Below are 27196 nucleotides of genomic sequence, written 5' to 3'. Positions count from 1 at the left end.
ACATTTTTGGGACACTGATAACCCTGTTCCATGCAGACTAAAACAAGGTAGAAAGCACTATGTTAAAGGTCACCTGGTCTCAAGGTTTTGGCCCTGCACTCTAGGCCCTCTCTCTAAGGGCAATGCCCTATCTAACTGCTAAGTTCTTCCAGGAAGGCTGGCTCATAATTTATCCTTCAAAATGCCATGCTTCACACGGGGGTTACTACTCACCAACTTCACATGTGTCTAGGTGTTCTATCCAAGCACAGGACAATTAAGAGGAAAATACAGCAAAAGAGAATCATTTAGGCATTATTCTTTCTTCAATCTAAAACATAATGTCTAAGCTAAGATACCCACTACTGTGTCTTAAGCCAAATCAATGTTACTGATGTCCAAATGTCATTTTTTTTTTTTTTTTTTTTTTTTTTTTGAGTACCAGGGATTGAACTCAGGGGTGCTTAACCACTGCACCATACCCACAACCATTTTTATGTTCTGAGACAGGGTCTTGCTAAGTAGTTTAGGACCTTGTTAAGTTGCTGAAGCTAGACTTGAACTTTTGATTTTCCTGCCTCAGCCTCCCAAGTCACTGGGATTGCAGGTGTGTGCCACCGCACCCAGCCCCAAATGTCATTTTATTTTAAAGCACCCTTATCTTACCTATCACTGATAGGAAAGTATGAAGTTGATGTGCCATCTGTAGAAGTTTAGCATGTCACCTGTTTACAAGTATTCTCCGGGATGGAGTGAGTCTGAAAGAGTTTACAACTGTTCAGTACAGCTGGAATCACACGTACACGGAGAGTTAATAGCACACTAGCACCCATCAAGAGAAAGGGAGGGCCCAAGGGTCTCCAGAGGGCTGCAGTGAGGAGAGCAAGCCAGGGCTGGGACATTGGAGGGGCTGTGCCAGACACAGGGTTTCCCCTGCCTATTAGGATGCTCGGCAGGCCAAGAAAGGGGGATGGAAACAGCTACTTGAGGAGTGGAGGTGGGAGAAGGCGCCACACTGGGAAGGACTGCACCCTGAGTGGGTCTCATGAATGTTTCAAATTCCACTCAACCTTATTAAGCAGCCATGTAATTGACTGGCATGTGTTAACACTGAGTTTCACCAGAAACCAACTAGGCAACAATTCAAAGCACCTTAAAACATGTGAATGCTTCATAAATATTTACTCAATGAATTAATTCTAGGCAGAGCATCAGAGAAGACTTCATACAAGTGGCATCTGGCCAGGTTAGTAAGAATTTTACAAGACAGAAAGCTTAGGAAGCAGAATGCTGTGGATATTTAAAGCTGAAGGCATAGCATGAAAAGAAACTCAAAACAGAAGGGGCAGGGTATCAGAATAATTCATCCCTCTCTTTTATACTATTGAAGTGATCACCCAATAACCTTATAAATATTCCCTTCTTCCTACCTGTGCTACCACCCCAGTCCAAGGTCATTTTCTTTCACCTGGAGTCCAGCTGGCTTTCAAGCTTAACCCTTTCTTATCCATCAACATCCTTCACCAGAGTGTTCTTTGTAAACCACAACTGACAGGCCACTTCTGCCTAAAGCCTTCAATTTCCCTGCTCTTTGGATGCAGACTATCATACCCCACTGGCTCAGGTCATGCCCAAGCCCATAACCACTTTCAGCATCTTCTGCCCTCCTTCCACTCCCTCCTCCGGCTCACTGCCCTCTACCGCCACCTCTGCTTCTCTTCACCTTCTCCAGTGCGCCCTTTACTCAGGCAGATCCTACACAGGGAAAGCAACCTTTATATATTTACTCGGTTTCCTACCTCCTGAATTCACTGTGCTGAAAGAAAGCATACTCCACAGAAATCTTCTGACTACTCACCAAAGCCCAGGCTAGGTTATGTCCCTCTGTTGACACTCTAATCACATTTCAAATACCAACTATCTAACGTGCAGTTAACTTGAGGGCAAAGGCTGTGCCTGTCTGGTGCACCATGAACCATCAGCACCACGTGGCACACAGACTGCCCATTCCCTCTCTGTGGGCTGGATAGTGAAGCTAGAAAGCATACTGGGGACAAAACAGGCATGACCTTAAAGGCCAGAAGTCCTGTGACCTTTAATCTGTAGAAGGTGGGAGAAGACAGCTAGCTCTGTGGTGGTCTTGCCCTAGTCACCAACAAGAATGGCTGACTCTGCTTTCTAGGTCTCCATCAAAGGAAGCAGAAGAAAGTCAAGGTCTGCCTTCCATCACCCTGTTCCAGCTAAGTGGGGAGCCCAGAGACCTGGAGCAATTCTGTTACCCAGCAGGACAAGATATAGAGACACCCCCCCAATCCCCCCCCCGACTGTCACTTGCTTCCTTAGAAACTTGGGAGTGTCCACCTGCCTGCTGCAGTGTGCAGCCATGGGTGAATGGCCTAAGGTACACAGAAAAGATGTCCCCACCTTGGGTGAGCAGTTGGTTCCACGTGCATTCTAACTTGGGTCCCAACCCCACCAGTTCTGAAACAGGATGACCCCGCCCTCTTGAAATACCTATTGCTAGAACCCTCCTCCTCTCCATCTGCTCTTGGTGAATGCCAGCATCAGGATTCAGATCTTTGGGGCCCACACCCATCTCTGGTCCCATGACAATATCTCACTGCTCAGGCTGGAACCCCATCAGCCATTCCATAAATAACTCTTGCTGTCACACCCACCCGTGAAGCCTTAATCCTAGGTAAATCCAACTGGCTGGTTGACTGTTCTGCCAAGACTCAGGATGTCCATATGAATAAAATCACTTCTTAAAACATCACTCCCTTACACACTACAAGGGCAGCAGATGAACTTCAGAAACATGCCAAGTGACAGAAGCCAAGAGGTCACATATTGTTATGATCTCATTTGTATAAAAATCTATACTAGGCAATCCAGAAAGAGAGAAGGCAGGGAGTGGTTGCCAAGAACTGGGGAGGAAGGGCAAGGGGGAGTGTCTGCTAAAGGCCACAGGGTCTCCTTCGGGATGATGGATTATTTTGGAATTAGAGTGACTGGTACAATATCATTGATGTACTAAATGCTACTGAATCAAATACTATAAAATGGTAATTAAATTATGAAAACTTCAATTTTAAAAATTCAGATGTATTAAAAAGTCTTTTCCCTCTCATAATTTCTGTTTTTAATATACTGTCATTGACATAGAGCAATTGCACATATTTATGGGGTATAGTGTGACATTTCAATGCATGTATATAATATGTAATGATCAAATCAGAACATTGGGAACATTAAAATCTTCTCTACTAGCGATTCTGATTTCAATTAACTGTTGTCAACCATAGTTATCTCACTTTGATATAGGACATTAGAAGTTATTGTTCCTGTCTAACTGAACCCCTGTACATGTTAAATATACTTCTTCAATGTTCTCCTTCCCCTACATTCTTTCTAATCTCTGGTAACCTCCAGTCTACTCTCTACTTCTATGAAATCAACTTCTTAGCTTCCACATGTGAGGACTTGTGATGTCTTTCTCTGTCTGACTTATTCCACTTAATAAAATGTCCGCAAGTTCCATCCATGTTCCTGCAAATGACAAGATTTCCTTCCTTTTAAAAGCCAAATAATTAGTATTCTATTGCACACTATTTACTATATTTTCTTTATCCATTCCTCAGTTGATGGACACTTAGGTTGTTTGCATTTCTTGGTTATCGTGAATAAGGCTGCATTAAACTTGCAAGTGCAGATGCCTCTTCAACATACTGATTTCCTTTCCTTTGGAAATGTATCAAGTGGGAGATTCTGGATCATATGACCGTTCATAGAATGTCTTTCCATTACTCTATTTTCCCCTGGATCCTTTTCCACTTCTTTTATTGGGGTACTGGGGATTGAACTCAGGGGCACTCTATCACTGAGCCACATCTCCAGCCCGATTTTGTATTTTATTTAGAGACCAAGTCTCAAGGAGTTGCTTGGCATCTTGCTTTTGTCGAGGTTGGTTCTGAACTCTCCATCCTCCTACCACTGGGATTACAGGGCATGCGCCACCACACCCAGCCTTTCCCACTTCTTTCAAGAGTTTATTCATTTCCTGTTTTACCTTCAATTGCTTATCCACAGGGTTCTTTTTCCTACTGACAAATTAGGTTCAGTTTCCCCAATCTGAAATTCATTTTCTGAACTGATTGCTCCTCTAATCTTATCTAGAATGATTTCAAGATTTCATAAAAAGCAGCCAATATGAACAGACTCCAATTTTTTACTTCCTATATCTCTCTAGTTCCATTTCCAGCAATAAGGCAGATAGTAAAGCCTCTCAGCTATAATACATATAAAATTAAGAGAAGAAAAAATTGTTAAAATGAATGGATGAAGATTAACAGGCAAGAAATTCAGATCAGAAATGAGTCATTAAAAAGAAGTTGCCAAGGACAATCAGCCAAATGGGAGAAAATGTTTGCCAACAATTCATCTGACAAGGAACTAATATCCAGAATACCCAAGAACTCAAACAACTCAGCAACAAAAAAATAAATAATCCAACTTTAAAAATGGGCAAATGATCTGAACAGATATTTCTTAAAAAAGAAAATGATCAACAAGAATACAGAACATGTTCAACATCACTAATCATCAGGGAAACTATAATGAGACATCACCTCAGCCCAGCTTGAATGGCTATTATTAAATAAATGCTAGCAAGGATGAAGAGAAAGGGGAACTCTAATACACTGTTGGTGTTAGTACAGGTAGTAATAGAAAACACTTTTAGTGTCACTACTGAGGTTCTTCAAAAAACTAAAAGTAGAACTACCATATTATCCCCTACTGAGTGTATACATAAAAGTCAGTCAAAGGGGTCTGGGGATGTGACTCAGTGATAGAGTGCCTGCTTAGCACATGTGAGACATTGGGTTTAATCCCCAGCAGTACTACCACCACCAAAAAACAAAACAAAACAAAAAATCAGTATGTCAAAGATATCTGCATGCCCATTCACAATAGCCAAGTCAAGGAATCAACCAAAGTACTCATGGACAGATGAACAGATAAGGAAAATATGATATATATACAAAATGGAATATTATTCAGCCATAAAGAAGAATAAAATTGTCATGCACAGCAACATGAATGGAATTGGAAGGCATTAAGTAAAATAAATACAGAAACATATATACCACCCATGTTCTCACTCATATATGCTTGAGCTTAAAAAAAAAAAAAAGTTGATCTCATAAAAGTAAAAACAGAATATTGGTCACTAGAGGATGTGAAGGGTAGAGGATAAGGGGATAGAAACAGGTTTGGATAGGTGTCCAAGTACAGTTAGAAAGGAGGAAATCTTCTAGTGTTCTTCAGCACAGTAGAATGACTACAATGTATAACAATTTATTATGTATTTAAAAATAACTAGAAAAGAGGAGTTCAAAGACTCTTAACATAAAAAAGCAAATTACCTGATTTCATCATTACATGTTGTATTTAACTACATGTTATGTGTAATCAAATTATTACACTATATCCCGTGAATTTATATACCAATCAAAAATTTTTATAAGAACCTTCCAGATATCTTGGTGCTACACTGTCTAATAGGACAGACATGGGCTACATGTGGCTATTTCAATTCACTAAAACTAAAATAAACTAAAAATTCAGTTCCTCAGTTGCATTAGTCACTTTTCAAGTGCTCCATAACTACATTCAACTACTGACTATTTTGCAGGACAGTGCAAAATATATTCATTTAAAAATCTCAATATCTAGAAATCCAGTAGCTCACTGTGTTGGTACCTGATTTGGTTACCACAGAATCCAAGGACATAAATATCTCAAAAGAATTCACCAGAGTAAAAATCAAGGGGAGACTAAGTAGAGCTTAGTTAGATGCCACACAAGAAGACTAGATGTTACATAAAAAGACCTGAGGAATCTTTTGTAACACATTGAGTTAAATGGTTATATAAAACAAGATGGAGATATGGGACATGATGCAGCAAATTTGTATTAAAACAAAGGCATTGTCCAACATCAACAGTAGAAGAAAAGGTCAAGTAGTATTGAACAAAAAACAGGCATGAACAAAAAAGAAACTGGCTATTTTTAAAACTACTCCAAATGACAGCCAATCCCAAAGCTCAAATACTATAAAAAGCAAAGATATCAAAGAAAGGGATGAATTCAAAAAATAAAATGAACGTCTAAAAAAACTATTACTGCTACATTAAAAGTCTCCTTTACTCCTTTCAGATTCGTATTTTAAAAATTGACCACTATAGTACTGATAGAGCCCAACAAGTAACCAGTGTTAGAGGCATTTATTCACTTTTACATATTATTCCACCTAAGTAGGGTAGCCTGCAGATACATTCATTTGATAAAAAAACCAAAACCAGTCTACCTGATGAAGTTCAAATGTGACACACATACATTCTGTCATACTCAAGACACAGAAGAAAACAGGAGGCAACAGCTGCTGAAATAAGAAGGGGAAAAAATGCTGTTTTAATAGCTAAATAGGAGGGTGGGTGTCCTCTTCATATCATGGCTCAGTCATTTTGCATTTGGCTTATGCTTTCAGGCTGTTTGGGAGTTTTGCTTAATAGAAATATGATTAGTGTAAATGACAACCCACAATTCAGCATTCAAAAATCTTCAATTAAGTAGAAGGGCCAAGGGAAGAGAGAATAGAAAGTTTAGCTGGTCAACTCAGAATGAATAGGAGCTCTTGTTTCCATCTTATTCCCTTCCTGGAGAATGAAACGTAAGTGAAGATAATTGTAACTAAAGAGGTTTCCACGCAAGGCTGATGGAAGTCATTAGTTTATTAGTCATATTACATCTTTGTAGAATTTTTAAAATTTTAATCACATTCAGTAGAGCTTTCATTGAAAAATCTTCCTTTTCACCTGTAAATTCAAATTACATGGTGAAGATGCCCTTAGGTAAGACAGTAACGAAAGAGAGAGAAACAGTATCAATAGACAGGTAGAGGCAAAGCGGTGCCATGGGTGGTGGTGCACGCCTGCAATCCCAGCTAGTTAGGAGGCTGAGGAGGAAGGTTACAACCTCGAGGCCAGCCTTAGCAACTTCCCTGTCTCACAATATAAAAAATGTAAAAAGAGCTGGAAAACAGCTCAGTGGAAAAGCATCCCAGGTTTAAGCCCCTGTACCAGATTAAAAAAAAAAGAAAAAGAAAGAAAAGAAGGAACAAAAGAAAAGGAGAGGAAGGGAGGGGGCAGGCAAAGTGACACCACAGGGGGGAAAAAAAGAACTCCTGTGACAAAATATTCTACACAGTTGATATAAAATGGTTTCCTTTCCCATTTCTTAAGATATAGACTATCTTTCATCATACAGCAAGTTAATTATGAAGAAAGGAATTCTGAAACTAAAAATTGCAAAACATGTAAAAATGTTATTATCGAGTAACTTCCATTTCCTGTATTCCAGTACAAACTATCAAGTGTTGTTTGGGCTTCTACCATCACCAATGCAGCAGAGTCTGTGACCAGAAGGGACTATGTGACAGAGGGACAATGGGAAGCAAAGAGGTTTCTGGAAAGAAGATCAGCAGCACTGGGGAAAATAGGCAAAGGAACACCATAGAATTGAATTTAGTTTATTTTAATTCACTAGTTAGTATTAACTTATTATATTTTATGTATTAAAAACTCAAGAGTATACAATTCCAATTGCAGCAAAAATAATTTAGGTTGAACACTAGGAAAAAAGGTAGGTGTGGTATGGTATATAGTCATGCACTACATAATGATGTTCAGTCGATGATGAGCCGTGCTGTACAAAGGTGGTCCGTCCATAGGAACATAATGGAGTTGATCATTAACAGAGCCAGACACTTCCTATCACCCAGTGACACCACAGCTGTCATAGAGTTCTAGTGCCATACTACTTACGTGTCTGCGCTGATGCTGGTATAAACACAACTGCTGCACTGCCAGTCTTGCAAAAGCACAGCACACAATAATGTAAAGTACATCATACTTATAATAATACTTAATAATAAGCTATGTTACTGGTTAATGGATTTATATTATACTTATTATTTTAGAGTATATCCCTTCTATTTATTAGAAAAAAAAATTCCTGTGAGTCAATGTATGTACCATGTTACACTGGAAGCAGCCTCCTACATCTCAAGTGCACCTCTTGCAATCTCTTGACTACATCTCCTACGTCTCTTGATTGACTTATACTATCTAGGTCTCAGTAAGTACACTTTATGATGTTCACATAAGCACACAATTTAACAGTGATGCATTTCTGAAAAGTATCACCATTAAGCAACTTGCGATCATGTAGTTTGGTTTTCGTCTATGATTCTTGGCTCAAATGTTCCACTGCCCTTGTTATTTTCTAAATCACTAGAAAGATAAGATTAAAGTACTTGGTCTTTTGTCCTTGGTTCTTGATGCAGCTTCAGAGCGATCAAGGACAGCCAGTTTTTTTGTAATGTTGGTGCACTTCAGGCCTCAGAAAGCAAAGTGTCCCTCTGACACACTCTTGCCCCATTTCATCTGCTCCTTTTCCTCCCCAAGGGCACCACAGAAACAGCAATTTCTCTTCCCCAAGGCAGACCACAGAAACCAAAAAACACCACCTGTCTTACATAGCTTTTCTGTCTTGGAGCCAACCAGAAAAAATTCTCCGACCTGCCTCCTCTGAGAGCAGACCCCAAGTTAGTTGCTCATTTCAGAAAGGGTCCGGCCCCATACCTGGAAGGAAGGAATGCTGCATAGAGAGGTCAAGAAGAATCTGAAAGACAGGCCTTGCTGGGTTTCCCCACACAGCTTATTAGCATGGACCACACCCTTCTGTCCAATGACAACTATATGGTTGTCCATGCTTCGATCATGGCTATGCAATGAGCCTCCATAAATCCTAAAAAACAGGGTTTCAGGAGCTTCTGCACAGCTGAATCCCAGAAGGCTCACAGGAAGGTGAACAAGAACTCATCCACTTGTGGGGAGGGAGGTACACACCAACTCCAAGTGACAGAAGTTCCTGTGCTGGGGACCCTTCCAGACCTTGCCCTGTGTATCTCATCTGACTACTTATTTGTATGCTTTAAAATATCCTTAAAATAAATGTGTAAATGTAAGTATAATGTTCCTCAGTTGTGTGAGCAGTTCTAGTAAATTCATGGAACCCGAGGAGGGGGTTGTGGTAACCCCAATTTGTAGATGTTTGGTCAGAAGTCCCAGAGGACTTGTGACTGGCATTTGAAATGAAGTATATGTGAAGTGTGTGTGTGGGGGGGGGAGGGTCTTGTGGGACTGAGCCCTCAAGCTATGGGATCTAACCCTACTTCTAGGCAGATGGTGTCAGAACTGAATTGAATTATGCAGAAGTGGTTATGCATCAGGGTTATGAGAGTACGAGTGGAAGAAACTGAGTTTGAATTTTTCTCTCTGCAACTACAGAATAGGTGACACAGGATTTCTTTAAAAAGGCTGTTCAGACGCATCACTGGAGAAATTTAAAGAAAGGGTACACTCAGACATTCTGCATCCCCAATTCCAGCCTCAAGGACCAGTTCCCATCTGGTCTCCCTCCAACTGTATTTGGTACTTCTGAACCTCAAACTCTACAAACCAAAACCTGAATTCATCACCTTCCCCTCACAACTGTCGTTTCCTTCAAGACTCCCTGATTTCTGTTACCATAACCATGTTAGAAATCCAGTCCCGAAAGCAGGTTTAGACTTCTCCCTAGGTGCTGGACAAGAGGCCCACCAAGCTTCAGGTCCTGTTGATGGTCATGCAATTTTGGTTACCTTCCCTTCAGTCTCAGCCTTGTCGTCTCTTTTCCAGAAGTCTTCTATGGCCTCTAGAACGTCCTCTTATCCAGTTCATCTGATGTGAATCTGACAGATTAACCTCTCAAGACATGGCTTTCACCTAGTCTACAAATACTGACCATTTTATCTTACAGTTCAGGAGATCCAAAGCCCAAAATGAGTCTCAGTGGGCTAAAATCAAGGTGCCAGCAAGGCAACATTCCTTTCTGGAGGCTCCAAGAGACAATCCTTGGCTTTGCCCTTTCCAGCTTCTAGAGGTGCCTGCATCTCGGCTCCTCTATCTTCAAAGGTAGCAACAGAGGGATGAGTCTCCTCATAAGGCAATCTTTTCTTGTTCTCGTCTCCCTCCCTCTTTCACAGTTAAGGACCCTTGAGATCACACTGGGCCCGCCTGGACAGTTCAAAATACTCCTCTTATCTAAAAGTCAGTTGACTAGCAACTTTGATTTCCATATGAAGCCTTAATTCCTCTTTGCCTGTAACTTAACACTGGCACAGGTGTTGGGGATTAGGACATGGACATCTTCTACGGTTTGGATGTGGTTTGTCTCCCAAGGGTTCATGTTGGAAGCCTGGTTCCAGTGTGTCAATGTGAGCAGTAGTGGAACTCTTAAGATATAGAGCCTAGGGGAAAGTAATAAGGTTGCTGGGGGCACTGCCTTCAGAAAGGATTGATGCAACTGTTTCAGGGACCCTGTGAAAATGAGTTGTTATAAAAAGAGCAGGGCAATCCCTTCCTGCTGACTAGTTTCCTGTCCTGTCCTGTCCTGTCCTCTCACCCTCTTGCATGTGCTCCTACCGTGATGTCACGTGCCACACTGCAAGACAGTCAAGGGAACCCTCAACCAGAGACCAAACCAATGGAGCCACCTAATCTTGAACTTTCTACCTTTAAAATTATAAGCTCAATAAACCCTTAAAAAAAAAAAAAAAAAAAAACCCTCCTCTTTATTTATTTATTTTTACAATCCTGGAGACCAAACCTGAGTTGCATACATAATAGGAAAGCTCTCTACCACTAAGCTACATCCCTATCCCAAACCTCTTTTCCTTATACATTACCCATTTTTTTCAGGTATTTTGACAGAGCCACAGAAAATGAACTAATATAACTTTTCTTTTTTGGGAGGGGGGCATTATTCTGATGACCACAGCCACCAACTTGTAAAAAGGCAATTGTCTAATAAAATACAGATCTTGGCACTTAAAAGTCTGCATTAGTCCTTTCATAACAAATATTAACTGACTTCCTATTGCTAAAGGATTCAGTCTAAATCACTTTCCTCTCCGCTCCTCTGGGATTGAACCCAGAGCCTTACACATGCTAGGCAAGGGCTCTGCCACAGAGGTACATCCTTAGACCACTGAACCACTTACTGTTAGTAAGTGGTTAATAGTAAATAGTAAAGCCTTACATGGTTTCAAAATATTTCTATAGCATTATCTTACATTGCTTCTTAGAAGTGCCCTTGTAATATACACAAATCACAAATCTAAGGAGCACCAAAACACCCTGAGCTTCTCCTCCCCACCCACTCATGTAATCTGCCCTCTCCACTCTATCCCAATCAAATGCCACCCACCTTCCACAGCTATCTTACTATGCCTGCCAGAAGTGAATTGTGTTTTCTCCAAAATTCCCACAGTGTCCTATTTACCCAAATTTAGATCACTGGATAGTGACAGTGAAGGAAAGACTTTAGAAAGAGAAAGAGCTTCTGGTGCTGCTCTGTAGCTAGGTATGTGACCCTGATTAAGTCATTTAAACACTCAACTTGGTTTCATCATCTGTAAGGTGAAAACACAGACCAAATTATGTCTAAATTCTTTCCCAGTCCCTAAGTTCTATGAAATTTATAGAATTTTTATCTACTTCTCTCAATCCCCAAAGTCACTATCTAATTAAGGCTACAAATGTCTCAATTGGATTCGTATACTCCCTTTCCAAAGATCTCTCCTGCCTTCAGTCTTGTGTTGCTTCTTGACCCCAAAAGCATATTTCAAGGTTACTCACCTGCCCAAAGCCAGTAAAAGGCTCTTAGAAAAATGTACAGACTCCTCAGTGTTGCCCTCTACGTTCACATAAGGCTCCTGCTTCCCTCTTTAGTTTCCTCACTGGCTCACAGGTTCCTCACATGCTCCTCAGTCCCCCCAACCTGCCCATTTCCTCTTTCCATCAGAAGATTCAGTGTCCTGAATCTGCAGTATCCTTCCTGATTGCTCCATGGCACTCTAACTACTCTACCACAAACTTCGTCACTTCATTGTTCGTATCTGTTCATTTTGTCAGTACCCTCAACTAGACTCTTAAGTTCCAGATGGGTGGAGACTCAACCTTGTCCCTGCCATGGTACAGACTACTGGTTGTTACCCAACATACACAGCAGCAAAACTGTTAACTATACACTAACACCCAGAATCAGGACAAAATTTGGGGGCCGGCTATGTAGCTCAGTGGTGCATGCCTAATATGCACAAGGCCCTAGGTTCAATCCCCAGTACTGCAAAAGGGGGAGAAAGAAAAGAAAGAAAAACACGATTTTTCTAGGCTTTTGAAGCTTTATGTGACTACATGTTCAAGTTCTGGCCAATAAGACATAAGCAAAAGTATACAGGAGCAGTTTCAGGGAAACATCCCTTCAAGAGAGCACCATTCATGCTCCTTCTACTTTCTGTCTCTTCTTCCATTCTGCTACCTGGAAGATGGAAGTCATACACTAAGAGAGATGTATAGTGAGACAGAAGAAGTCTATGAAGGGTTATACCAACCCTAGATTATCTACCCAGCACACCACCTGTTATGGTTTAGATGTGGTATCCACCCAAAAGCTCATGTGACAGACAATGCAAGAAGGTTCAGAGGAGAAATAATTGGGTTATAAGAGCCTTAACAAATCAGTGAATTAATTCCCTGACAGGGATTAACTGAGTGGTAACTGAAGGTGGGTAGGGTGTGGCTGGAGAAGGTGGGGACTAGGGCTTGGCTTTAGAGTATATTTGTACCTGGCAAGTGGAGTGTCTCTCTCTCTGATTCCTGATCACCATGTGAGCTGCTTCCCTCTGCCACACTCTTGTGCCATGATGTTCAGTCTCACCTTAAGCCACAAAGAATGGAGTCTGCTGTCTATGGATTGAGACCTTCAAAACTGTAAGCCCCCAAATAAACTTTTCATCCTCTACAATTGCTCTGGTTGGATCTTTTGTCACAACAGCAAAAAAGCTGACTATAACACACCACCACACACTTGGGGATCCTATACTTGAAGCCACTATTAATTTAGGGAATCCCCATCACTAGTAACCAAACGTAACTGCAACATATATAGCCACAACTGCAGTACAAATAGTTATTTACTGATTCAAGAAAAACTTCTACCTTTCCTATTGCATAATCTTTTTGTTGATAAGTGTATGTTGTGTCTCGACAGTATCCATGTTCCTTTGCAGAAAGCTGCACACAGAAATGCTCTGTAGTGTGTAAATGATCAATGAATTAATGGCCAAGCAGCTACTGAAACAGGCTCTGTTCAATGTATAAAATCTACTTTAAGCTCAACATTGCTTCCAATAAAAAGAAAATTTAAAAAGAGTGCTGGTTTCCACTATTACTTTACTCATGGAATACTTGGGTGCTTAGGCACCAGAGCTGACTCATTTCCTTCCGTGGGCATGGTGCCACCAGAGTAGTCTATCACTGGCATGTTCTACCTTAAAACTCTATAAGGTAATATGTGAATAAGCAAAGCACTTGAAATAAAAACATATCACCTCTGCTTCTGGGTAGGTGGAATGAACATCTAGCAATCTATATGATCTGAAAGCATTCTACTCCCTCAGGATGGAAGCATGGAAGCCAACTTGCTAGAGACTCCTGCCCAGGTGAGCTACTCATGAAGTATGACAGTCTCAGGCTATCAAGACATTCGGTTTCACATAGCCACCAGTGCAGGTTACGACACTGATAATATGTGAAAGGTACATGTGTATCTAGAGCACTATTCATGCACATTAATCGCTAAATACCTATACCATCTGCTAGATATGTAGGTATGTAGGTACTGGGATAAAAGGTAAACATGCCAGACAAATTCTTAGGAATCAAGGAAAGGAAATCATTGGTCATTCTCACTTGATGAAAGAAAAGGACCAAAGCACTGCTTCTAGTTTGATGGCTTGAACAAACTGATCAACAGTAATGCTCCTGACCATGTTGGCCAATAGGAAAGGTCTGTGGGTACTCAGGTAAACCGAGCTAATGAGTTATAAATCTAGAACTCAGAAGAAAGTATGGTCACTTTCTCAGAAATAAACATTTGAGATGGACAATGAATGAATGGATGTAACCCTGAAGACGTTGTAAGCAGAAGAGCTAATGAAATTTGTCTTCCAACAGTATTTTGCAAACATTTACCTTAATACTGATTTCTGGGAGACCCTTTAAAATATGCCAGTCTCAAAAAAAAAAAAAAAAAAAAAAAAAAGATATACTCAAGCCTGAACTCTCTACCAAGGCTCAGCAAAAAGCACCTACCTCAGACTGGAGATGTAGCTCAGTGGTCAAGCGCTTGCCATCCTAGAATGCATGAAGCCCTGGGTTCAATCCCTAGCACCAAAGAAGAAAAAAGAAAATCACCTATCTCACTGTCACTGCAATCACAGTCAGCTTTCTTCGAGGTCATGAACTCATTCCAGACCCTCCTACTCCTTGCAAAGGAGACAGAAAGAAGCTGCTCTGAAAATGAAACTACCACTGTATTTATAGCATTGTCCTAGGGACACGGAGGTCTTGAAATACTGTCTTTATAGGGCTCTTTGGAAAAGTTTCCACCTGTTTCACAAGATAACTACCTTCTTGGTTAGAGCATTTTGTAGAGAAGACAATTGATGGCCAAGGCAGATGATGGACACACAGACACTACACATGCTCTAATGGCTCCCCCAAAGACTGGCTGGAGAGGCTGGCCTACCTCAGTGATAGTCTAAACATCTGAACCAACATGCTGCAGCTGCAAACAGTTGATAAACAAATATTCAAGAGGCTTTTAGGCAACATTTGTTCCTATGGGCAGCTACTTATAATTCTTATCCGACTGAAGTTGTGTAACCTATGTGATCACTTGAATATTCAAAATAAATTATCATGTTCTCCAAACTACTTTGTACAAAATGTACAAAGACAGCTTACAGCCTCAGTTGAAATTAAAAGAGGCACAGAAATGTAATTAATATAGTTATGCAACCCTCCTCAGTGAAAATGTCTTAAAAGATTTTAATTCAAGCCTGTGTAATATAAGGAATATAACACAAAAACACATATCTTTTTTTGAACCTGATCTAAACACTTAAATTTTATAATTGTTGTTTAGGTCAGAAGGTGAATGAGGAGGGAGAAGCATAATTAAAATGTGTAAAAAAGAAAAAATGTGGAACCTTTAAAAGCAAACACAACCTAATAATCATATATTCATCTTTTCTAGACAAGGTAGCTAAAGTTAACAGTGGTTTTAAAACCGGGTCAGATTCCATGCTAATACATATGCCATCGTGTGAATTTTGTGATTTCCTTATTTTAGAGAATATGGTATTTTTAGCCATCACAGTCTTGTCAGACCTAGTTACTCTCATTCAGAAAGAAAACTCAGTTCTGAAAGGGTCTAAGAACCTGAGATAACTAAAAGTAGGAAAGGTGTCCATACCCTGAGCACTGTGGCCCAGCACAGCAGCCCTTAACAGGGACTGTATCAGAATGACCTGCTAGGTGTTTCCAAAATACTCATGACTTACACCTCCACCCAAAGAGACAGAAGCTCCCTAGGGGCTTTGGACACCCTTCCCTCCCAGCCCACACTTCTTGTCTTTTATACACCTTGTAAACCAAACCCAGATAGGGCTGGGGCCGGGTAAGGACATCAATGCTAGATTCCCTAGGCCAGCCAATGGAGACAGGGCTTTTGAACATTGATTTCTCACATCAATAGAGTTCTGTTTTCCTCTGGTGCTGGGGACAGGACCCAGGGTTTTGTACAAGGTAGGCAAGTGCTCTACCACTGAGTTAAGATCCCCAGTTCTACACTTCTGATGCCCAAAAAAGAGTTGGTTTACATTCACGATATTTAAAAGGGGAGTAGGCAGGAAACAAAAGGTCACCCCTTTCAAGGACTGATCATAAATATTATTCCCTACCAGTTTTCTTTGTCTAAGTCTTTGTTTAGTTACTATCAACAAAAGCCCTGCGTTGGTTGTACCATCAACCAGAAAATAATGACAAATAAGAAATTCAACATTTGTTTCTCTGATTTCTGAACCCAAAGCTGTACATGCAGATGACTATTTAGGTCTGACAGGCTACAGATGAGCAGGGTGGCTAGGAGCAGTCACCAGTCTGGGTTTGAATTCTGACTGTCACATAGTAGCTGTGGAGCTTTGGATAAGTGATGTAACCTTTCTGAACCTTGGTTTCCTCATTTGTAAGACTGGGGTTCCTACACCACAGGGTTTTATGAGCACAAAATAAATTAATTTATGATGAGTACTCTGGAAAAGTGCCTGGTATGTGACACTGAACAGTTAGTACTCTGCAGAACAGTCCCACTTTTTCTAAAATCTGCTGAGTATTCCATTGTCCAGGTGCAGCACAATTTATTCTTCTGCTCTCAATCTTATAATCTTCTGTTATTATAAATAATGACTTAATTATCTTGCATAGAGTTATCTTTCATCATGTTAATCAAATTAACAGTGCCCCAACTTAACTGTCATACATAATACTTGATGCTACCAACACCTCCAATGGGCATAGGTACTATGATCTCCAAGTTCTAGTAGGGCCTGAAGTCTCAAGAAAGAGGAATAATTTACGTTCCTGAGTCCACACAGACCTATGTGGCAGAGGAGGAACCCCACACAGATGTGTAGCTGCTAATCCAAAAAGCACCTTCAATCCACTTCCTACAGTTCTCCTTACTTAAAAGAAGCATAATAGATGCTGCTGTCTTTCATCCAACTCAGATCCATAACAGATAAATATTTAGAAGTTCTGTCAGAAGCAAAGTCAATTTTTCATTGATCAAATCAACTAACAAATACAGTTGATCTATAAATATTAATTTGTTTCTTGTGCCACAGACTGAAGCAGAGTTACCCTGAACACACCCCTAGGGACATATACCACATTGCCAAACTCCCAAGGAAGCAAATGAATAATTACTGAATTTGGTGTCCTGAGAACTATTCTTTGGGGAAAGAGAAATTCATAACAATCACTTTGTAGTAGTATGTACTGTGCTAAGGCAAAAGGGGAACAGTACTATGGGGTTCATAAACTCAGATAAAATACGTACCTGAGAGGCCAATTCTGCAGCAAGGCTTTACAACAGATTAGTTCTGACAGAATGAAATTGTTGACTTGGAGAAAAGGAAAGGGCAAAGTTAGAACTTAAGAGAAATGGAACCTATAACCAGCATAAACTAGCAGGGGCGTGTTAGCCTACTGTAACTATAAGAATTATAGTTTAAAACTGTACATATGTTTCAAGAAAATGGTTATTCTCAGGCCACACAGTGGTGCATACCTGTATTCCTAGCTACTGAGGAGGCTGAGGTAGGAGAATCACAAGCTAGAGGCCTCAGCAACTTACTGAGACCTTGTAGTGAAATTTTAAAAAATGTTTAAAAGGCAAGGTGTGGGGCTGGGGATATAGCTCAGTGGGTAGAGTGCTTGCCTTGTAAGCATCAAGGCCCTGGGTTCGATCCCCAGCACCCAAAAAAAAAAAAAAAAAAAAAAAGGCAAGGTGTGTAGCTCAGTGGTAGAGTGCCCTGCTGCATTCCATCCCTAGAACTATCTCCCCCAAAAAAGGCATTCTCCCAATTAGAGAAAAAAATGACAGTATTAACCCTGAAAAATCTTGAAACAATTTCCTAAATCCCAGAGAGTAAAAGAGACATCAAAGAAAAGGTACAAAAGTCTACCTTAAAATATAAGGAATAGTAAGACATACTTTTGCCTGAATACAATTTCAATTCTCCTGGCAGGAGAAGAGGGAGGAGCAAGAGTGGAACTTTGTTTTTCTAAAAACAATCACCATGTATTTTAAATCTAGGGGCTACACAATGCTAAGAGCAAATGCCTACAAGTCAACTAAAAATGTCCCCATGGAGGAAATATGTCAGTGGGAGCCCAGAAGGAATCAAAATATTTGACAACAGCAACATTTATGGGTTGAAATAGGGGCGGGTGGGTAGGTAGGCCCCATTACAGAAATTCAAAATTAGATCAGGCTTGTTTCCTTAACAACTTGCTTCACTAGGCCAGAACATCCCCAGCAATCATGCTCTAACTCCATAAGAGTGAAAAACATTGGCAGTTTGCTTCTGCTACTGCAACTTCCATCACCAACTCTGATATCTACCAAAGACCTAAATGATCCATCTCAACTTTCATTCTCTATACCTGGTCAAACAGAAACAAAGGATTTATTCTTGGTGAAAATGAAAATAAGAAATTTTAATCTTTCATTTTTAAAGAAAAAGAAACCAATGCCCAGAGTTCACTTTTGCATGGCTGGTGGCAAGTTAGGACAAGAAAACACAACAGTCAATTTCTATACAAGAATAGGGCACCCTACTTAAACAACCATACTTCCCAGTCTTCTCAAACTAAAGTTTTCATACACAGACAGATTAACCTATGGTTTTTGTTGTTGTTGCTGTTGTTTTTGCAGTGCTGGGGATATTGAACCCAGGGCCTTGTGCTTACAAGGTAGGCACTCTACCAACGGAGCTATCTCCCCAGCCCAAACCTATGTGTTTTACTATAATCCTGCATTAGAAGACCATGTGTACTCTAGTATCTATTACATGGACTATTATGTGAGGTAACACAGCTGATGGAAGGAGCCCAGGAGCCTGGTTCTTACTCCTGGTTCTGCTAGACACTATTTGTGTGCACTTTAACAATATTGGAGCTTTCCTTTTCTCACCAATGATATTTAACTCAAAGGTGCAGAAAGCACCCCAATTTCAGTAATACTAAAACATTGCAAAGTCCCTACAGTGATTTTAAGATTTGCTGATTATAAGTTGCATCTCTACCCAGATGATAAAATGTGGAAAACCATCTAAGAACAAGTGAAATATAGTACCAACATGTACTTGCACAAGAACAACCAAAAAACAAGGCTCTTAAGACAGAGGCTGACCACAAAGGGGAGGAATCTAAACTCAAGAAGAAGAAACGGGGCTGGGGAGATAGCTCAGTTGGTAGAGTGCTCGCCTCGCAAGCACAAGGCCCTGGGTTCAATCCCTGGCACCACCAAAAAAAAAAAAAAAAAAAAAGGAAGAAATGGCTTTTTTTGAATATCTAACTGGGCTGTTAGGATATTTCCGTCCAGTTTCAAAGCTTCCTCCTGTCCTTATAATACCATGTCTTTTCTACTACCCAGTGTTGGAATGTCCTTCCTCTTGCTGGCCCTTGAGTCCAAGTGGTCTCCAGACCCTATCCTTGACAAATCTATTACAATCACTTGTCTACAGTATGTGTGGCCATGGCTCCAGGTCAGACCTTATCACTGCCCTAGTCACCTCTAACGGCCTCTGACCTCTCGTCACATTCTCAGTCTCTGTCCTTGCCAATCCAACCTATACACTTTGACAACTCCTATTTCTGGAGCACAGCACTCACAACTTACCCCTCCTGGTTCAAAAGTTTAGTATTCAATTAGCAAACACCTCGGGAAAGGGAACAGACTAGGGAGTAAAGATGATCTGGGCTGGATTCTTTGTGACTTTGGGCAAATATCTAAACTTCAGATCTCCATATCTTCATCTGTAAAGTAGGAATGTTCTAGTACTGATTAATGATAATTGAGATAAGTTCCCCACAAAATGATCTATATAGGTTAGTACCTTGTTTATTTAACTTCTTCTTCCACTTCTGCCCTCCCTATTAACTTCAGCCAACTGGACTACTTGCTTCTTGCCCAATGATTATACACCTGTTGCTCTCCAAACTCCCTCTTGCTTAGAATACAAGTCCTCCTATCACTGCCTGCCAATTAAGACTCTCTATGAAATAGAAGGTTAAATTTCAGTGTCCATTCGCTTCAGTTTAATTCAAGTCAGTCACCTGTTTAGGACTGACATCCTGGAGGACCTTACAGAAGACACTATAGCTGACTTTCTATTGTTTCTGCAGGCTCTCCCTTCAAGATACAATAGCCAACTAGGTGAGGTGAGATTCAATCCCACTTCTGGGATGGGTCCCAGATTATGAGATGCCTACTATTCCAATTATTGCTTCAAGAAACCAAGACCTAAGCCAAAGCCTCTCTTTGAAGGTGTTAGGAAGAGAAGCCTTCTTGTGTTACTGTAGTGCCAAGAAGGTCCAGTTAGTTGCTGACAGTCATTTTATAAAATCAACCTAAGAACATAACCAATACCTAAGAGGTCTCTGAAATATGAAGCCAAAGTCCTGCCTTCAAGAACTTTTCAGGGCAAGCATGGGGTTAAGCATAACTGAATTTGAGTTTCTACCTCTTGTACCAAAAGCATCCTGATCAATTCAGCAGTGCAAGGGACTGATGCCTAACGTGGATGACTCTGCTGTAAAGTTTTCCCAGACACATGTAGACAAGTACCCCAACAATCTGACACTTTTTTGTTCCAAGGTATAGATTAAGTGTGTGTAAAAGGCTAAATCAGGAAGCCCTTTGGCATCAGGAACCATGTCATGCATCTTTGTATCTAAACCCTCTCGTGCACATATCAAATACACAACCAATAACTGATAGTTAATGGATTAATAAAAAGAAATCATGTATGGGCTTTAAAAAAGGTAACACATTTTAGCTAGATTTGAGAGATAACAAATTATTACTTTTGAATGGCTTAAGATGGGCTTTAAGCACAAAGTTAGATTTTTAACCAGTTATGTAAATGGCACACAGCCAGCTAAACACATAATCCTTGCAGTACAAGGACAGAAGAAGGTATATTGCAAGAGACAGAGCTCTGTGAATTTGGAAAAGTCACCTAACATCTCTAGGCCTTAGTTTTCAAGTGTTTAAAAAAAAAGAATTGAAAAGAAAAGAAGAAAAAAAAAAAACAGGTGGGTGATAAAACTCAAAAAGGGATGTTATACAAATTATGTGTGGAAAGCAAACATTAGTAAAAGGATTTTCACAATAGTAAAGGAAACAGAAATGAATGCAAGAAAAAAACTTAGAGGTAACTAATGGGAGGATTAGCCTACTAGTAACAGAATTAGTAGATACAAAGAAATACAAAAAAATAAAATAAAATAAATTACAAAATGTATCAGGAGAGGGAAAGTATAATGCCAGGAAGGAAAAAGATAAAACTATGGACTCACACTCTACAACCTTTCTTAGTTACCCTAAAAGAAGGTAAACAGTTTTGCCTTGATTTGTGTAATTCAAGTTGGAATTAAGATACCCAAGGATAAGTACTCACCTCTAAAAATAGAAGAACAAGCAATAATTATACTGAGAGCAAAAGAGAAAGCAGCAAAAAAAGACTTTGCAAACATCAAATGTACAAAAATTGAGGTATCTAACCAAAAGATCTGGGAAAGAAAAGGAACCATTTACCAACACCATTTGGCAGACCCCATGCTGGACTCTTTCACCTGTATCATCTCTTGAAATCCATATCATAAATCTGCAACATGCATCCCCCCTCCCATTTTTAGACAAGGAAATTGCATTAAACTGGTGAGAGTGTCTGAATTTACGAGACACTTTCCTTGAAAAAATCTAGACAACCAAATCTTAATATGCTTTCTGCTTTCACTTTTCTGCAATGTTCTATCCCAGTCTGTGAAATTATCCATCTATAACATCAATATTTTCCGTTTTATCATCAGTTAGGAATGGAATAGAAAGTATGAAAAAAGAGACAACAGTACCGAAAGTTTCTGGCAATGACCAGAACAAAAATCTAAAAGAAAAATGAGCAACATTTCTCTTCCAAGGGCAGAGCCTTCCTGCAGAACCCCCAGCAGTCAGTGTCTGAGCTAACTAGAAAACTGATCCACTTGTCCCCAATCGCAGATACAAAGATAAAGTGTTTACACACAGCCACCTAATGCAAAACTGTTTGAATGTGTACATTAAGCACCAAGAGCTGCTAGCTGTGACGTGCAAGAAAACAAGTGCAGACCAACAAGTTATCCGCCAAGAGGTTGGGGGAACGAATTACAAAACCTAACAACATTAGCTCTTCTGTACAATCCTATAAAACACTTCCTGCCACGGGGCCCGCTTTAAAAAAAAAAAAAAAAAAAAAAAGCCTACTGGTTCCCCACAATTCCTCACCAAGCACCTCTCAGTTATCCAGCCCAGCACATAAATCATATACTACATGCTTAAAAAGGGGACACATACACACACCTTTGCAAAACTCCAGCGAAATGCATTCTCTAAATTTACAATCAAGGAGCAAGATGATTTTTGACTCACAATTAACTGTGAGAAGAGGAAACTGCCAAGTGCAAAAGCACGGAACGGTTGCAAGACAGTTCAAAAAGAACAACTTTTGCTCTAGGCATTACTACCTCCACCCCTAGAGCAGAGAGCGCAGTCTCACTGGCATGGATGGAAACAGTAAAAGGGCACTTTTCCTAATAACTCACAACACAACGCACCCCACAGTTCCGCAGGCTGAGGGCCGCTCCCGCGCCTCGTGCCTCCCTCCCCGCCTCTCTGACGCCCGGACTCCCTAAAAGGGCCGCCCAGGTCGCCAACCAGTCCCCACCCTCTAGCTTTCCCACCGGCCTCATCCCTCCCTGAATACCAAGGGTTGCAGTTATCTGGTTTTAATAAAAACTGAAGTGGTCCCGAGCTAGCGGGTTTTCCTCAGAGGGGCGGAGGCAAAGGAAGAGGAAAAGGCCGGAGAGAACCCGCATCACCCGCACCGCAAGCTCCACGCGTAGCTAGGGCAAACACACCCGGGCACCCGGAGCCCACCCGACCCAGGTCCCAGCATAGGCTCTTTGGAATCATCCAGGTTTTGTTTCCCCTAAAGAAAGCGCTGTCTGACAGGGAAGGAGGAACTGAGCGCACACACATATCCATCCTGCCTCTTGTCTCAGGCACTGTGTCTAGCCCCCGCGGCGACTGTCAGCACGCAAAAGTGGCTGCTTGCTGCTTGCACCCGCCGAACAGGTGCGACAGCATCCCGGTGGAAACCCCCGAGGCGCGCTGCCTCAGCCTGGATGGCTGGGCGGGCTGCCTTGCGCCCGCACCGCTTTACCCGCACCCAGGGTCCACGCTCGAGGGGCCGGGCTGCCCCCGGGAGCCGACCGAGCGGGCGGAGCTCTGGCCCTGCCGGCAGCTATTCCTCTGCACTAGGTTCGGGACCTAACAGCGGTTTGCAGCCCGCGTTCCGGCCGCGCGCTGGCGCGGGTGTCATGGCCGAGCGGCTGGCCCCGGCGAAGTTTCCTGGAGCCGACGGCTTACCTCTTGGCCTGAGGGACAGCAGCAGCTTTGAGAAGCAGCAAGGTGGCGGCAGGAGAGCCCGTGGCCAGCTGGAGCAGAGGAGGATGTAGGAGGGAGGCACCAGTAGCAAGGATCCGCCGCGATGGGAAGAGGAAGGCGCCGGGTATCTACAATCAGAACGTGGGCTGACCGTGACGTCACAATGGCGCGGCCAGCCAATCCGGGCCCGGAGAATGAATCAAGCGCTATGATGTCATGAGGCTCGGGAGCCAATCCCCAGGCAATAGAACTTTCGTGATCGTAAATTCCAGACTCCGATGCAGTGGGGAGCAGACGCCGGGGTTGGTCCCCTCTAGTTCACGTGTTTTGGGGCAATTTTATTCTCTTTCTTCCTAATAAGCCTGCGTGGAAGCCAGAGTCTGCGCAATAGCAGTAGTGAAGTTCCCAGTGCCCTGAACTCTTTCAATGCGAGTGGTGGCAGCATTCTGTGGCAGCATTTGGGCGTTAGAAGCCCACCCTCGTAACGGTCTTTTCTACAATGCTGAAGAGGATCCAGTTCTCATTTTTTAGCTGAATTAAATGCCAACGGAGACCACTGGAGCAGAGGGTTGCAGTTAACGAGATAAAGTCACAACAGAATCACTCAAAACTCTTGTTACTCTTAATTCCTTTTAGATAGATTTGTTATAAATTTTTCTTACAGATTCAGGTTTTTCTTTAGCGGTTGCTATCAACTACGTCTACTCCAGAAAATTATTCCGAAGGTTCTGTAAAAGAAGGAATGGTGATAACACGAGGGGTGCTGTTCAGCTGGGCAAATTTAAGCACTTAAAAGAGGCTCAGGGCACAAATAGAAGAACCTTGCTGTTTTTCATTGATATCTGGGTAATGTAAGGCCTTCATCATCCTAGAATCCTACGAATTTCCCCATTTCAAGCCCTGAGAATTTAGCATTTCTTGTGCTTTTTTTTTTTTTTTTTTTTTTTTTTTTGCTGTATTTCTACTGCTCCAGGTCCAAGGACCTTTAATATAGGCAAACTTATTCTTTTGTATACTTACAGTGTAATGATTACCTTGTGCTAGCTGTGCTCCAGGCACTGGGTCATTGCCCTAGGAATACAGGTTTACAAACTACCTACAAATTAGGTAATTAAAACATACACAAATAATTGAGATTATTAACAGTCAATTGTCATTTGATGCAATTTGCCATTTACTATGCAAGGCATTATAAAAAAAAAAAAGAAAAAAATAAGATTCCTGGCCTTTAAAATGATAGTCAGAAAACAACTACAATGCAGAGTGATAAATGCTACAATGAAAACAAATTCACAGAAGCTTATTTCAAGGTGTAAGTTGAAAAAGCACATTTTGTTGGTATAGAAGATTTCCTCTGGGTATTTCCTTTATTTTTCACTCTTCTGCCAACATCCCAAGACCAGAGCTATCACACTAAGTTTCTGTAACAGTTTCTGAGTTTTAAACTTTTTTTTTTTTTTTTTAAGTGGTACTGGGGATTGAACCCAGGGACACTACCACTGGGCTACATCCTGAGTGTTAGATATACAGATTGTTTTTTTTTTTTTTTTTTTTTTTTTTTTTTTTTTTTTTTTGCTGTTTGTTTTTGAGACAGGGCCTTGCTAAGTTGCTGAAGCTGACTTTGAATTTGTGATCCTCCTGCCTTAACCTAGAGTTGTTGGGACTATAGGCATGTACTTCTGGCTGGGCTAAAAGTCTTATATTTAACAAAATCCCCCAAATCCCAAGTTTTACACCCTACTCAATTGTTTGTGTTGTCCTTACCTATCAGTAACATGTTTTAAGCACATACTACCAAAATATCTGTATTTTTATTTTTAATGATAGACTCGTATAGTTATCGAACTATACGTTAAATGGTTTTTTGTTTTAAAATAGAAATAAAGCTTTTAATATTTTCTTCTCATCTCCTAAAAGATGCCTTTTACATGCTCCTTAACAGATAGCTTTTAGCTGATCTGTGTGTCCTGGCCTTCCATTATAGCATTTATCACTGTACTGTAGCTGTTTCCTGACTATATCATTTCACTCAGTCCCTAGGGTACGTGTAGTCTGAAGACCACTGCTTTAGGTTGTAAACTCCATTGTACGGGAAAATATATCAGATTTTGCTCATTACTTATCTGCAGAACTTCATACAATCCCTGTATGTAGTAAGAGCTCAATAGATGTGTTTTGGATAAGTAAATGAACTCTTACTCCCTCTCCCCACCACCATCGGTACCCTGGTGCTCCATTTCCAGCTCCATAGTCTCCAAACCTTCTGTCAGATAGTCATATCCCACGATTATTAGTTCCTCTTGAACATAAGTTACTAAGGTCATGTTCTCATTCTTCCTCCAGCCAGAGACCTAGGGTTCCCAATATACACAAGTGTAATTTGAGAAAAACTTCACCACAGTAAACTAACATGACTATGGTATGAGTTATTCCATATTTCAGCATCATTTGCATTCATGGGTAAAATTGCAAGAAACATAATAGAATTGAAACAACTCCCCAATTTAACTATTTATTTCCAAATAAATCAAAATAATACCCAGGAGTCAATTCCATGCTTATTAAATAATAGAGTTCAAAGGAAATAATTTCGTTAGCGTAAGAATCAGACTCCTGGCCAATATGATTCTAGAGCTGAAGCCATCCCTGCTATTTTAACCTACATATCATGTGATCTGGGATGGAGTGCAAATGAAAAAAACCTATAAGTCTTTTCTATTTCTTTATAGCATCCATGTGGTAGTCCCCCAGAAAATGATTAATTATCTTCAATAAGTAGCTTTTATTTTTCTTCTTATTTTAAAATTCTGGTAGCATTTTTTCTTTTAGTTTTTATCAATAGGCCCAACTCTCCTTCAGCACACACTTCCAAGTGTACTAAAAGGTTGCTTCAGTATTGCTTATGACAAAATATTTAGCATCCTGGGAAAATTATTCAATTGTTAGAGTAGCTGCAGTTGAACAACAAAAAAAGAATACAATTGAAAGTTTCATTAGAATACAAAATATTTAGTAAAAATGTTGTTTTATTAGGAGATAATTGCATGATATAATGAAACCCATTTTATGAGATCTAAGCCTGTGTTTGCCTCTGGACATTTCAAAGTTAACTAAAATATAGACCAAGCATAAGGTATTTTATCCTAAGGATAACACTATGCAGTCTCTGTTGTTCCTACATTCTTCCTCCCTCTGCCACTCCCAGTAATTTACTTTCTTCTCTTATAATTTGTGTTTTCTGTTATCTTGCTGCCAGGAATTGCCATTGGCTTAGCTTATCTTTGGATAAGTTGGAGATTAAAGACAGTTTCCTTTCCTCCTCAGACCTTGGAATCTGTTCTGCACTTCCATTGTTACTTCGATACTCCTTCTCTTCATTCTGTTCAACAATATGTGCTGCGACATATCTCTGTTCCTGTCCTTTGGTGTTCATCTTGATGAATGTCAGCTACTTGAAGGCACTACCTGTACCTGGTCTACCATGTTGTTTCCCCAGTGGCTAGCAAAACTTTTGGCAAATAGCAGATGCTCAAAAATATCTACCAAATGAATGAATAATCTGTATTAATTCTGGATTCTCTAGCCTTTTCCTCTCTCCTTCCTTTTGTGCTCTTTAATACTTGGAAGTGACTTGGCAATAAAAGAGGTCTGTATCTACAGTCTTCTCTGTTTATATTGGTTTCAAGGTAATTTCAGACTTTTGGATTTCATCTAGACTGCTGATTGCCAAATGTATTTCTCCTGCCCACACCTTTCAGCTGAATGCCAGACTTAGATATTAAACTGCTTATTAATGATGTCTAAAAGGTGTCTCAAACTTAGGATAACCACAGATGATCTCTTCATTGGCCCCCCAATCTGACCTTCCCTAGATGTGAAAATAACTCTACCAATGCAGTTTCCTAGGCCAGTCACCTTACAGTTATGTTTAACT

At 40.7% G+C, this 27196-nt stretch overlaps 1 protein-coding gene across 3 annotated transcripts in view; it reads right to left on the bottom strand.

Moving 5' to 3' along the window:
- ELOVL5 (ELOVL fatty acid elongase 5) overlaps positions 1-23410 on the bottom strand; it is a 70437-nt gene extending 47027 nt beyond the window's left edge. Inside the window, exons 1-2 of one of the 3 annotated variants that reach the window (XM_079147656.1) lie at positions 23245-23358; positions 14301-14372 (exon numbers count right to left, since the gene is read on the bottom strand). The gene's annotated coding sequence lies outside the window, so the exon portion shown is untranslated. Of the gene's footprint in view, positions 1-1778; positions 2256-14300; positions 14373-23244 lie in introns of those variants that run through there. The other 2 variants (XM_079147657.1, XM_079147655.1) reach the window with 2 other exon arrangements.
- Positions 23411-27196: the final 3786 nt, after the last annotated feature.

This window comes from Sciurus vulgaris, assembly GCF_902686455.1.
Source record: "Sciurus vulgaris genome assembly, chromosome: 7".
In the NCBI taxonomy this organism is placed as follows: domain Eukaryota; kingdom Metazoa; phylum Chordata; class Mammalia; order Rodentia; family Sciuridae; genus Sciurus; species Sciurus vulgaris.
The sequence above is the reverse complement of the archived record's forward strand: the minus strand, read 5'-3'. Positions and strand labels throughout refer to the sequence as shown.